This window comes from Dysidea avara, chromosome 4, assembly GCF_963678975.1.
Source record: "Dysidea avara chromosome 4, odDysAvar1.4, whole genome shotgun sequence".
Taxonomy (NCBI): Eukaryota; Metazoa; Porifera; class Demospongiae; order Dictyoceratida; family Dysideidae; genus Dysidea; species Dysidea avara.
The window spans coordinates 15,754,313-15,766,254 of NC_089275.1; the positions used below are offsets into that span (position 1 = coordinate 15,754,313).

Below are 11,942 nucleotides of genomic sequence, written 5' to 3' on the forward strand. Positions count from 1 at the left end.
ACCCTATACAGTGTGTAACTAGTAGTGTTATGCTACAGTGTGTAGCTAGTAGTGTCTTGTAGTGACATCAATCACCCTACAGTTTGTAACTAGTAGTGTCATGTAGTGACATCATCACCCTATACAGTGTATAACTAGTAGTGTCATGCTACAGTGTGTAGCTAGTAGTGTCTTGTAGTGACATTATCACCATACAGTGTGTAACTAGTAGTGTCATATATGCTACAGTGTGTAGCTAGTAGTGTCTTGTAGTGACATTATCACCCTTACAGTGTGTAACTAATAGTGTCATGCTACAGTGTGTAGCTAGTAGTGTCTTGTAGTGACATCATCACCCTTCAGTGTGTAGGCAGTAGTGTCATGTAGTGACATTATCACCCTACAGTGTGTAACTAGTAGCGTTATGCTACAGTGTGTAACTAATAGTGTCTTGTAGTGACATTATCACCCTACAGTGTGTAAGTAGTAGTGTCATGTAGTGACATTATCACCCTACAGTGTGTAAGTAGTAGTGTCATGTAGTGACATTATTACCAAGCAGTGCATAGCTAGTAGTATCATGTTAGGTAACTATTGTTATAGTGACATTATCACACTACAGTGTGCAACTATAATAGTGTCATGTTGGCTAACTATATAGTGACATTATCATTCTACAGTGTGTAACTAGTGGTGTCATGTTTGGCAGCAATAGTGACATTACAGTATAACCTCTATATAATTAATATTATATTAATTTAACAGACACTTTGGGACCAACCAATTGCAAGTTTGTTGATATTTTACTGTTACAAGAAGGTTATCCTATCTCAGAGGTAATAGGGACCTAATACACGATCAATAAGCACCTTCATAATACAGTTTAAGACTGTTTCCAAGGTAGCTACAGAGACACATAAACAAAGCTAAACACAACAATGATTATTTAGAGGCACTCAATACGGAAAAAGTTAACCTGAATTACCATTATAAATAAACACCAAGTGTCGCATGTTTCTACCTTTTGTTTCATCAAGATTGAGTTTGCAATTTTTTTTTGCATAATTCAGCCAAAAGTGGTGCCCCACCTACTCCAACACCCTTATATCACCCTACATGGTGTACAGTAGCTAGTAGTGTCATCTTAGGTAGTAGTGTCATCATCGGGTACATTATCAAGAGTTTGAACGGTGTAGCTCCGTATTATGCAAAACCCCAGTAACAAACCGTAAGTATAAATTGGAATTCTTAACAAAGCTCTGAATGAACCATACAACACTATTTCATAGCACACATTACACGTGAAAAGTCAAATTTGTCACAATATCCTTTAGCAGTATTAGGAAACAGTTCTCAAGAGTATTGATGACCTGCAGTACACATGATAATAAGCAGCAACACAGAACAGAATGTAGCTTACATTGAGAAACACTACACTGTGTCTAGCATGGTTCGAATCGACCATCTTGTTCCTTGCTGTCTTCTCTATAACACATACATCTCCAGATTCTTATAGCACACCTACAAAGTTAGAGTTGAACATGATATAACAAAACGGAAAATGGAGAAAGCACATGCACACACATACTTTTGGACTACATTATCCAACACGCACACACGCACATGCACACACTAACAAAGCAAAAAAAAGCAGAGCCATGTGAAGCACAGCTACAATGCTTGCCACCCAGTAAACCAGAGCTGGGATGCCTGTGCACTACTCAGGAGCTTGAGCTTCAATAAACCACAGGAGAACTGTCCGAGTCTCATGGAGAGAGGTTGCAGAACTATACAGTATTATCATACTGTAGGATATACATTTTAAAATGCAATTCGTTACAGTGACTGTATATTGTTTCACTTCCACAGAGTTTCGAATGAGACCAAAAAGCTGCTAAAGACCAAATGGCCTTGCTTCATGTCGGATTTGTCAAACCCAATAAATGTGTATAGCATATAAGTACACTCACCAGCAGTAACATGTAATTCTTGGGTGTCCAGTAGCATGTCTGTAAAAAAGAGATGTAATGAAAATTAGACTCTGGGATGGGTGTGAAACTGCAGTATGCAAACTATAGACACTACTATAGTACATGACACTACACAGAGAAACATGTAGTTAGAGACACATGTATCCATGTATCACATACACAGAGACACATGTAGCAGCATTACATTATGACTACATGTGTCTCTGTGCACATGTGTCTACTGTTGCTAAACTACATGACACTACTATAGCGTGTGTGGTGTGTGCGTGTGTAGTGTGTGTGTGTAGCATGTATGTGTAGGGTATGTGTGTAGTGTGTGTGTAGTGTGTGTGTGTAGTGTGTGGTATGTGTGTAGTGCTCGTGTGCATGCCTTAGTGTAGTGTGCGCGTGTGTGTCTGTGTAGTATGTAGAAAGTCTGTGTGTAAGGTATGTGTGTAGAGTGTGTGTGTGTGTGCAGTGTACGTGTGTGTGTAGTATGTGTGTGGTGAGTGCAGTGTGTGTGTGTGTGTATGTGTGTGTGTAGTGTGTGCACCTGTATGTAGTGCAGTGTGTGTCTGTGTGTCTCTTTGTAGAGCGTAGCATGTGTGTGTAGTGTGTAGAGCGTGTGTGGTGTAGTGTGTATTTGTGTAGTACGTGTGTGTGTGTGTTTCTGTGTGTAGTGCAGTATGTGTGTATTAGTGTGTGTGTGTGTGTGTGTGTGTGTGTGTGTGTGTGTGTGTGCGGTGTGTGTGTAGTGCAGTGTGTGTGTGTGTGTGCGTGTGTGTGTAGTGCAGTGTGTGTGCAGTGTGTGTGGGTCACTGTGTGTGTGCGTGTGTGTGTGCATGCCTATCTACTTATCTATGTTGGTCCATACGCACCTACGTGAGCAAAATCGTTAAATGATAAAAGCAGCTTGTACGTAAGAAAAGCGAAATGAAGTTTGTAATAAACAGTTACGAGTAAACTTTGCTTTGAGGTGATTTCTTTCTGGCAGGCTGAAACATGGGTGACACGACTCTCTTTAGACTTTTTGATTTACTTTCTCTTCAAGTTTTACAGGCATTTAATAACTGAAAAACATTGGTGCAGGCCTTGTAGACTTCCAGGAATAGCTTATCCCTTTGAGTTGAAAGTGGGTATGTCCTTTACTAACGTGAATGAAAATGAAGAGCAGCTTTGAGGCTTTGTTGAGAGGATTGGCGAGAAAAAACATGATAGTTAAACTATAAAACAGTTTAGAAGATACTTCTGTGCATAACGTTCCATCTAGCATTAAGTTTACTCTTCCTGTTATATCACGTCATCACTAGCACAGTTAGGTGGGCTACATTTCAAAGGTCCCAAAGAGTTTCATTCACAATTACAAGTGGGGGTACTTTGTACAGAGCCATTGGAAGGGATAAGCTTTTGAGATGTTTCCCATGAAGAAAGCAGGAGAAAACTCTGTTGGGGAATGCATTTTCACACTTTTAGATACTTACCTAGCTCTGGTTTTATTTTCAAAACCAGATCTGGAGTGTTCGAGAAGAGCAACTGTGCATGCTTCTACATAGAAAGATAGTTAACAAACAAGTCTTACCAGAGATTTCTCTCACTTTCTTAACGAGGAAAATCTCAAAAGTTATCCCTTCTAATGGCTATCTGTACAAACAATCCCCACTCTTATTGCCATTTTTGTGCTATGATGTAATTGTGGATAAAGCTCATTAAATAACTGGACGGGACGGACTTGTACTGGAGCACACTGAGAGTGAACTTTAAACTTACAAGCATGCACTAAACATGTCACAATGCATGGCCAATCTTAGGGAAGAATAATTCACTACCATGAAACTTGACAATGATACAATATACAAATAGAATTTGTGACACAAAAGATCTAGAGTAGTAGAGAAGTCAAGGGCATTATGTAGTGTGGAGAACAACTATCAAATGAGTATATTCATACTTTCATTTAACAGTTAAACTTACACTTAGAATTTTTCTCGGGTATGTGATACCAGCGCTCTATCATCTGGTTACAAAAAATAAATCAAGTGCATTACACTGCATATACCGTATAGCCTAAATATTTTGAGGGGAATCTTTTTTTTGCTGATTGTGCAGTGTTGGTGGGGGGGGGGGGGGGGGGGGGGGAGTTATCATCAAAATTTTATCCTTGAAATATTTAGACCTCCCATAGAGAGTAATACATTTGGGTAGTACAGTGGAACCTGTGTTACGGTCACCTGGATTAAGCGGTCACCTTTGTATAACGGCCATGGTCACGAGGTCCCAAATATTTTCCAATACAAATGTATGCATTGTGGTCTGCATTAAGCGGTCACCTGTCTAACACGTATAACGGCCAACCAAGAATTTGCCCATGAATCACTGTATACATAACTTTCTTCTTCGTATAGCAGTCGCTACCTTTTATGGTGGCTTGTTAAGCAAATTGCCTAGTACCACGGCATCATTTCAATTAATGCGCAATTATCACACTCCCTACCTTTCAATGAATACTATATAATCTATCAGTCTTCATTGCTTAATCGTATTCAATAGCTATAACCAACATCCATAACAGGCTCACCTTGCCGTTTCTGTACTAAAATATTACTACATTGCGGTTGGCGCGAGCCTCTTTATAATAATTACTCATTTATAACGGTCATAGTCACTAAAATGTTGCTGACCACCTTATGCAGGTTTTCTCTATAACAGCCACCTGTATATAAAGGCCAGATATATCTGGTCCCAAGGTGACCATTATAGACAGGTTCCACTGTATTTGTGAAAATTTTACCTTTAGCAATACTTAACCCTTAAACCTGCATAATCAAGAAAACTGAATTTAAACTTAATAAATACGCATGCCTTGCATAGAGCGCTGTAACTTTCGAAGCATCCATTCTATGGCTATGCGATTTACATTATTCTACTTGTGATGGAACAAGGATTAAAATGATACCTAGAGTTTTACCCTAATGTTACAACGTGAGGCCATGAAAATAACTTTTTGGTAGGGAACATGCAAACTTTTTATTACATACCTCTATAAAATGGTCGATGACTCGATGGTAGTTGCTCCTATCACCTTGCAGTGACTTCCATTGGACTTGTCGTGAACTTTTGTATCAGGCAATATATGATTTACGTGAGTAATCCCACAATCAAAAGTAAGCATGTGGCAAGAATTATGAAACACGGAGACTTGACTTGTCGATGTTCATCACTTCATAATAAGTAAGCCACTGTAGTTACAGTGCTACTCCAAGTAGCCCAGTGGACACACTTTTTAAATCTATGTGTGTTTGTAGGCTGTAAGATTTAAGTTATCTCACCTAGTGTCACCATGCGAGTCCATATTGTGTAAACATGCATTTTCGAAAAGCAGATTTAAGGGTTAACCTTGAAAAGAAATATTTAGGCTATTTAGTACATTGCCTGCCTTATGATCTCAGGGTGGTTGACGATCCACAAAAGTTGGATTTCCTACCAAGAGTGTACCTTGACCCTTGACTTCTACATACAGCAAAAACAAAAACTTAAATGAAAATTTCAACAATTTGTTTGGATAAAAGGAACTATTAAACTTTCGTGCTGTAAAGTTTCCCACCCAAAGCTTCTTTTTCCTAGGAGCTTCGGTGATTATATCAGACCATGTATGGAATTATTAGTAAACACCACTTGTCACCCTTAATCGCTCACAAACCTTAATGCACTAGTTTGTAATGTACCGGACAGTAAACCAGCCACGTTTCAGGATATCAAACTAAAATTTAACACAAGATAGATAAGCACCCAATACCTCATTTAAGCTATTAAACAGAAAATAAACCAAAAAGGTAGGTTTCCAAGATCACGTTACAATTATTGAATGTAAAAGTGTTACTTGAAATGATGCTTGTACTGTCCTATGCCAAAAATCCCTTGTTTAAAGGATGAAGATCGTACAATACAGGATACATTAGAGTGACACCTCCTTGACAGTAGGTAGTATAGGCATGCTGTCTACTTCTAATAACGATACAGTCGAGTCCTTTGTGGAGACTTAAACCCATATGCATGCCATACAATGGTGATGGGATAAGGTAGAGGTTTAACCAGTTTGTATACAATGCATTTATTGCTCTTTCTACTCCACAACCCACATTTTAAAAAAAGCTGGTAGCCAATACTACTGGATTTATTTTTTTGCGCGATTTTTTATTTTTTTTTGAAATATAACAAGTAAATAAACAAGAAACAGCAATTGAAGTACATGTGATGGAAGCATGCACCTGACCCTCACACATTGCAAGGTCAAGTGCTGCGATAGTAACTGGACTGGCAGGGTTACAGTTGTACTATATTTAGATTTTCCTACAGCACGCATGCGCACGTTTTTTTTGATTGTTGTAACCTGTAATTCATAGTGAGCACGTTTGTAGTTGTGATGTATCTTTTCTGATCTATATGATTTGGTGTATCTTATTGGAACTTTACATGGTGTCAGAAGTGGCCGAATAAAGCGTTCCTGATTATGGAGAACTTAAAACCACCTAACGAACTTGATCTATCACCAAATGGACGTACCACTGTAGCGGAAAAATGGCGCCAATGGAAGCAAACTATGCAGTTATTTATCGATCTAACCATGTCTAAGAATACGGAAAAAGAAAAGTGCAGTGCTTTTCTTTACACCATTGGCCAAGCTGGTCGCGACGTATACAACACAATGACCCTCGGAGAGGAGGAAGCTGATAAGATTGACATACTCTTCTCCAAATTTGAAGCATATTGCAAGCCGAAACAAAATGTGACGATCGAGCGATATCGTTTTAACACTCGCGCACAGGGCGAAGAAGAAACAATTGACCAATACGTGACAGAGTTGAGACTCATTGCAAAGAACTGTGGCTATGGCGACCTGGAAGACCAGTTAGTTCGAGACAGGATAGTTTGTGGAACTAACTCAGAAGAGGTGAGACAGCGTCTATTACGAATTGACGATCTATCACTTCAGAAGGCTATCTCCGTTTGTCGTGTGGACGCAGAGTCCAGGAAGAGCTCCAAGTATATTGCTGAGACGAGTGGAGAAGTGTTTGGTCTAAGGTCTAGCAATAAACCACACAGGTTCCGAAGAGAAGTCACCAAAGATACCAAGAAATTCACAGAAGGTCCGAGGCGTCCTTGTGGTTGTTGTGGTCTTGTGCACAATAGAAAGCAGTGCCCAGCATATGGCAAACGCTGCCACAAGTGCAACAAGCTCAATCATTTCTCCAAATACTGCAGAAGTTCTAATCGCACAACAGATGCGATCGAACAATGTGAGGATCCCACGGATTCAGATGATGCCGAATCACTTTTTATTGATGCTATCAAAAATGACACAGAACTCACTCTTAGTGATTGTTATACCACACTTCAAGTTGAAGGCTCAGCAGTTAAGTTCAAAGTCGACACTGGCTCACAGGTTAACATTTTGCCACTGAGGTTATACAGAAAGTTGAAAACCCAGCCACCACTCACCAAATCCTCAACAAAACTTTCCGGCTATAGTGGTGGAAATCTCAAGGTGGTGGGCTGCAGCCGTATCACATGCCAACAAAGACCATTACTCTTCTATGTAGTTGACACAACACAAGACCCCATCCTTGGTCTAGCAGCATCACAAAATCTGGGCATTGTCAAGATTGTTTTAAACATAGCCCATGACACCAAGCACCCTGTGGCACAATTTCCAAAGCTTTTCAAGGGTTTAGGCTGTTTAAAAACACCCTACCACATACAAACAGATTCATCAATCACACCAGTAGTAAATCCTCCTCGAAACCAACCCGTTGCCATCAGAGATCGGCTCAAGAACACACTTGATGACATGGAAAAGATGGGTGTAGTCAGAAGAGTTGATGGGCCCACAGATTGGGTAAATTCATTGGTTGTGGTTGAGAAACCCAAAACAAAAAAACTGCGGGTTTGCCTTGACCCCAGACATCTCAACAATGCTATACGTCGAGAGCACTTTCAACTTCCCACCCTAGAGGACATCACCACTCGATTGTCAGGAGCCAGTATTTTTTCCAAGCTAGATGCCAACCATGGCTACTGGCAAATACCTCTGTCAGAAGAGAGCCAACTGTTAACCACTTTCAACAGTCCTTTTGGTCGCTACTGTTTTCAGAGAATGCCATTTGGGATCAAATCAGCTCAAGAGGTATTTCAGAAGCGAATGTGCCAGCTTATAGGTGATTTGCCTGGAGTGGAGACTGACATTGATGATATCTTGGTATGGGGAACCAATCAGGAGGAACACGACAGTAGGCTTGCAGCAGTTTTGAAACGATGCGAGGAAATCAACCTCACTTTAAACCAAGATAAGTGTTTGTTTGGAGTCCCTGAAGTGACCTACATCGGTCATATTCTCAATGCTGAGGGTGTCAAACCTGACCCTGCAAAAGTTCGAGCCATCAAAGACATGCCAGCACCAAGCGACAAGAAGGGTGTTGAGAGGTTGCTTGGAACAATCAACTACCTGGCGAAATTCATCCCCAACATGTCGACCATCACACAACCAGTCCGAAGCTTGTTGAAGTCAGACATCATTTTTGAGTGGAAAGAGTCCCAGGAAAAGGCTTTTCAGGAAATCAAGGAAGTCCTATCAAAGCACCCTGTTCTGGCATATTTTGATGTCACCAAGCCCGTCACCATCTCATGTGATGCATCACAGTCAGGTCTTGGTGCAGTCATCCTACAAGACTCCAAGCCCATCGCGTACGCTTCTAGAGCACTCACAGATACAGAAACAAGGTACGCACAAATAGAAAAGGAGTTACTTGCAGTTGTGTTTGCCTTCCACAGGTTTCACCAATATGTGTATGGGAAAGACGTCATAGTAGAATCTGACCACAAGCCATTGGAGGCCATCACAAGGAAGCAGTTATCGGCTGCACCACCCCGACTACAAAGGATGTTGTTGCAACTCCAAAGATATTCATTTTCACTAGTTTACAAACCCGGTAAAGAAATGACACTTGCTGATACCCTGTCACGTGCTTATCTGGAAGATGAACCCAACTCTGATAACTTAAGTGAGGATCTTATTTGTGCAGTGAACATGGTGTTGAACAATCTGCCAGTGTCGGATGCCAAGCTAAAGGCAATACAGCAGGCAACCAGGGCTGACCCAGTCATGACCAAATTACAAAATGTTATCAGGTTAGGATGGCCAAACAACCGGGTAGAAGTCCCCCAGTGCCTAAGGGCCTACTGGAACTTTCGAGAAGAACTGAGTGAGGCTAACGGAATTATCCTCAAGGGTGAGAGAATAGTGATACCCACTAGCTTGAGAAAAGAGATGCTTGAGAAGATCCATGCAAGCCACATGGGCATAGTCAAATGCAAAAGGAGGGCTAAAGATGTTCTTTTCTGGCCTGGGATGGGAAGAGATATTGAGGAACGAATAGCCACATGCGAAACATGCTCACAGCACCAGTTATCTAACACTAAGGAGCCAATGATATCTGATGAACCACCAACACGGCCGTGGGAACTGGTCTCGACAGACTTATTTCACCTTGAGGGAGAAGACTACCTACTCATTGTAGACAGTTACTCACACTACATTGAGATTGTTAAACTCAAAAGCACAACAAGCAAAACAGTGATTGAGGGTACCAAATCAATATTTGCGCGTCATGGCATACCCAGAATAATCAAAAGTGACAATGGACCACAGTACACATCGGGCGAGTACAAAGAATTCAGTAAGAACTGGGGTTTCCACCATGTAACTGTCAGCCCATACTACCCACAAGCAAACGGATTGGCTGAGAAGTCAGTACAAATAATCAAACGCTTGATAAAGAAAGCTAAGAGTGATGGGAGAGATCCCTACCTAAGCCTACTTGAATACCGTAACACACCAATAAACAATGTTGGATCTCCAGCTCAATTATCTATGGGTCGAAGACTAAACTCACTCTTGCCATGCACGTCAGAGCAACTAGCTCCCCAAGTGATTGATCCCAAAAAGGTCACTGAGGCCACTAGACAGGTGCAAGAAAGGAACAAGAAATATTATGACAGAAGTGCTAAGGAACTCCCCGGTCTGAAACCCAGAGATGCTGTCAGAGTTCAAATGGGTAACAAATGGGTTCCAGGAACAGTAAAGGGACTGGCTGACACTCCGAGATCGTACATTGTGAGAGTACCTGGTGGCCAAGAACTTCGCCGAAATCGTAGGCATCTCAGAAAAGGTTCCTTGCAGCCAGCAGCATCAGTACACACAGATGATGACGACGACATTGCTATGCAACCGGCGGAACGATCTGTAGTGGAAGACCCTAGTGAGACACAGGCTCAGGAGTTTTCGCAAACCTCAAGAGGTCGAACTATCCGTACTCCAGCGAGGTATCAAGATTTTGTGAAACACTAAGCTATGAGCAGTTTGGACTTTTTTTTTCTGCTGTGTAGTAGGGGGAGTTGTACTATATTTAGATTTTCCTACAGCACGCATGCGCACGTTTTTTTTGATTGTTGTAACCTGTAATTCATAGTGAGCACGTTTGTAGTTGTGATGTATCTTTTCTGATCTATATGATTTGGTGTATCTTATTGGAACTTTACAACAGTAAAGAAAAACTGGTGGAGCATCTAATCCAGGACACTACACTACTGGTCTTTCTAAGCAGCAGGCAGAAATGCTAACCTCTTGTAAGCAATACTAGCCGCACCTCCCATTCCCCCAAAAAGTAGGGAATACCAATGGGGTGAAGGAGCCCATTTCAACATCACTCACTATAATATAGCTAAGATCAGACCGACTTTCTTCTTTTGTGTGTGGGTGGGGAATAAGTGATCTGGTACACTTCCCATAGAATTTCTGTGTAACGTTTCACCAACTCTATGGTGGGTGCTGATTGGCCACTTATTCCGCACTCACACACTAAGAAAAAATTCTGTCTGGTCTACGCAAGACTACCATAGCCACGCCAACTGGTGCATTTTATTTAGAGAAAGTAGTCTAGCCTTTCAAAACAATATAATCTCAACGTGTGTATCTACTTATCCTACTTACCTTTAGTCCGTTTGAGCAGTTTTCTCTGTGTGCTGACCACTCCTTGGGGGTAGACTTGAGTTCTGGACAGAGCCTGGTACCATTACATCACGTGCGTACTGAATGAACGCAAAAAAAATAATTATTTGCCATGTCAGGAACAGAGGAAATTAACGCCTCGACGTGTTAACAAACCAGGTCAGCAGTGTTTATAAATTCTTAAACTTTGAGCATTGAAACTTATGCAATTGGAATTTGCGAATTCCAATTGCCTAATGTCCTAGTAAAGTAAATAGGCGCTTCGCGCGCGCAGCGCGCGAAGCGCCTATTTACTTTACAGAAAATTGCATTGTCTTTGCAACAACCGGCCATGCGCGGTTTGAGCATGCGCGTGTTTTGAATAATAAAACGCGCGCAATACCGGGTATGGTTCAATTCCCCGTCAGTTAAATCATTGCATAACCGGAATTATACACACTTTTACAGCAAGTATACCCAGGATCATCACTAGTTAGCAAATACCAAAACCCTGTATTGCACGAATTTTACTATTCAAAACACGCGCATGCTCAAACCGCGCATGGCCGGTAGTTGCAAAGACAATGCAATTTCCTGTAATACCGGGTATACAGGTATCGAAGCCGTTCAATTCCACGTCAGTTAAATCATTGCATAACCGGAATTATACACACTTTTACGGCAAGTATACCAGGAATGGTAGGATCATCAGTTAACAACTACCAAAACCCAGTATTCGCTTACTGCTGAGGACGAATTTCCTGACTTTGACATTGGTTAAGTTAAATACGTATAGGTAGTAATAAGTATATAGTTAGGTAATAAGTAGTAGTATGTTGTAGTTTTCAGTATGTAATATTATGGCTTCAAACCCTGTATTGCACGCATTTTATTATTCAAAACACGCGCATGCTCAAACCGCGCATGGCCAGTAGTTGCAAAGACAATGCAAT

At 41.1% G+C, this 11,942-nt stretch overlaps 1 long non-coding RNA gene across 2 annotated transcripts; it reads right to left on the bottom strand.

The window, feature by feature from the left end:
- Nucleotides 1-1,208: 1,208 nt before the first annotated feature.
- Nucleotides 1,209-11,250, bottom strand: LOC136253246 (uncharacterized). 2 transcript variants are annotated; one of them, XR_010700032.1, is made up of 5 exons: nt 10,993-11,250; nt 3,921-3,963; nt 1,950-1,988; nt 1,400-1,500; nt 1,209-1,349 (listed from the first exon to the last, which is right to left on the bottom strand). It is a non-coding gene; the product is annotated as an uncharacterized lncRNA (long non-coding RNA). The 2 variants fall into 2 exon arrangements; XR_010700031.1 differs by lacking the exon at nt 3,921-3,963.
- Between the last annotated feature and the right edge of the window lie 692 nt (nt 11,251-11,942).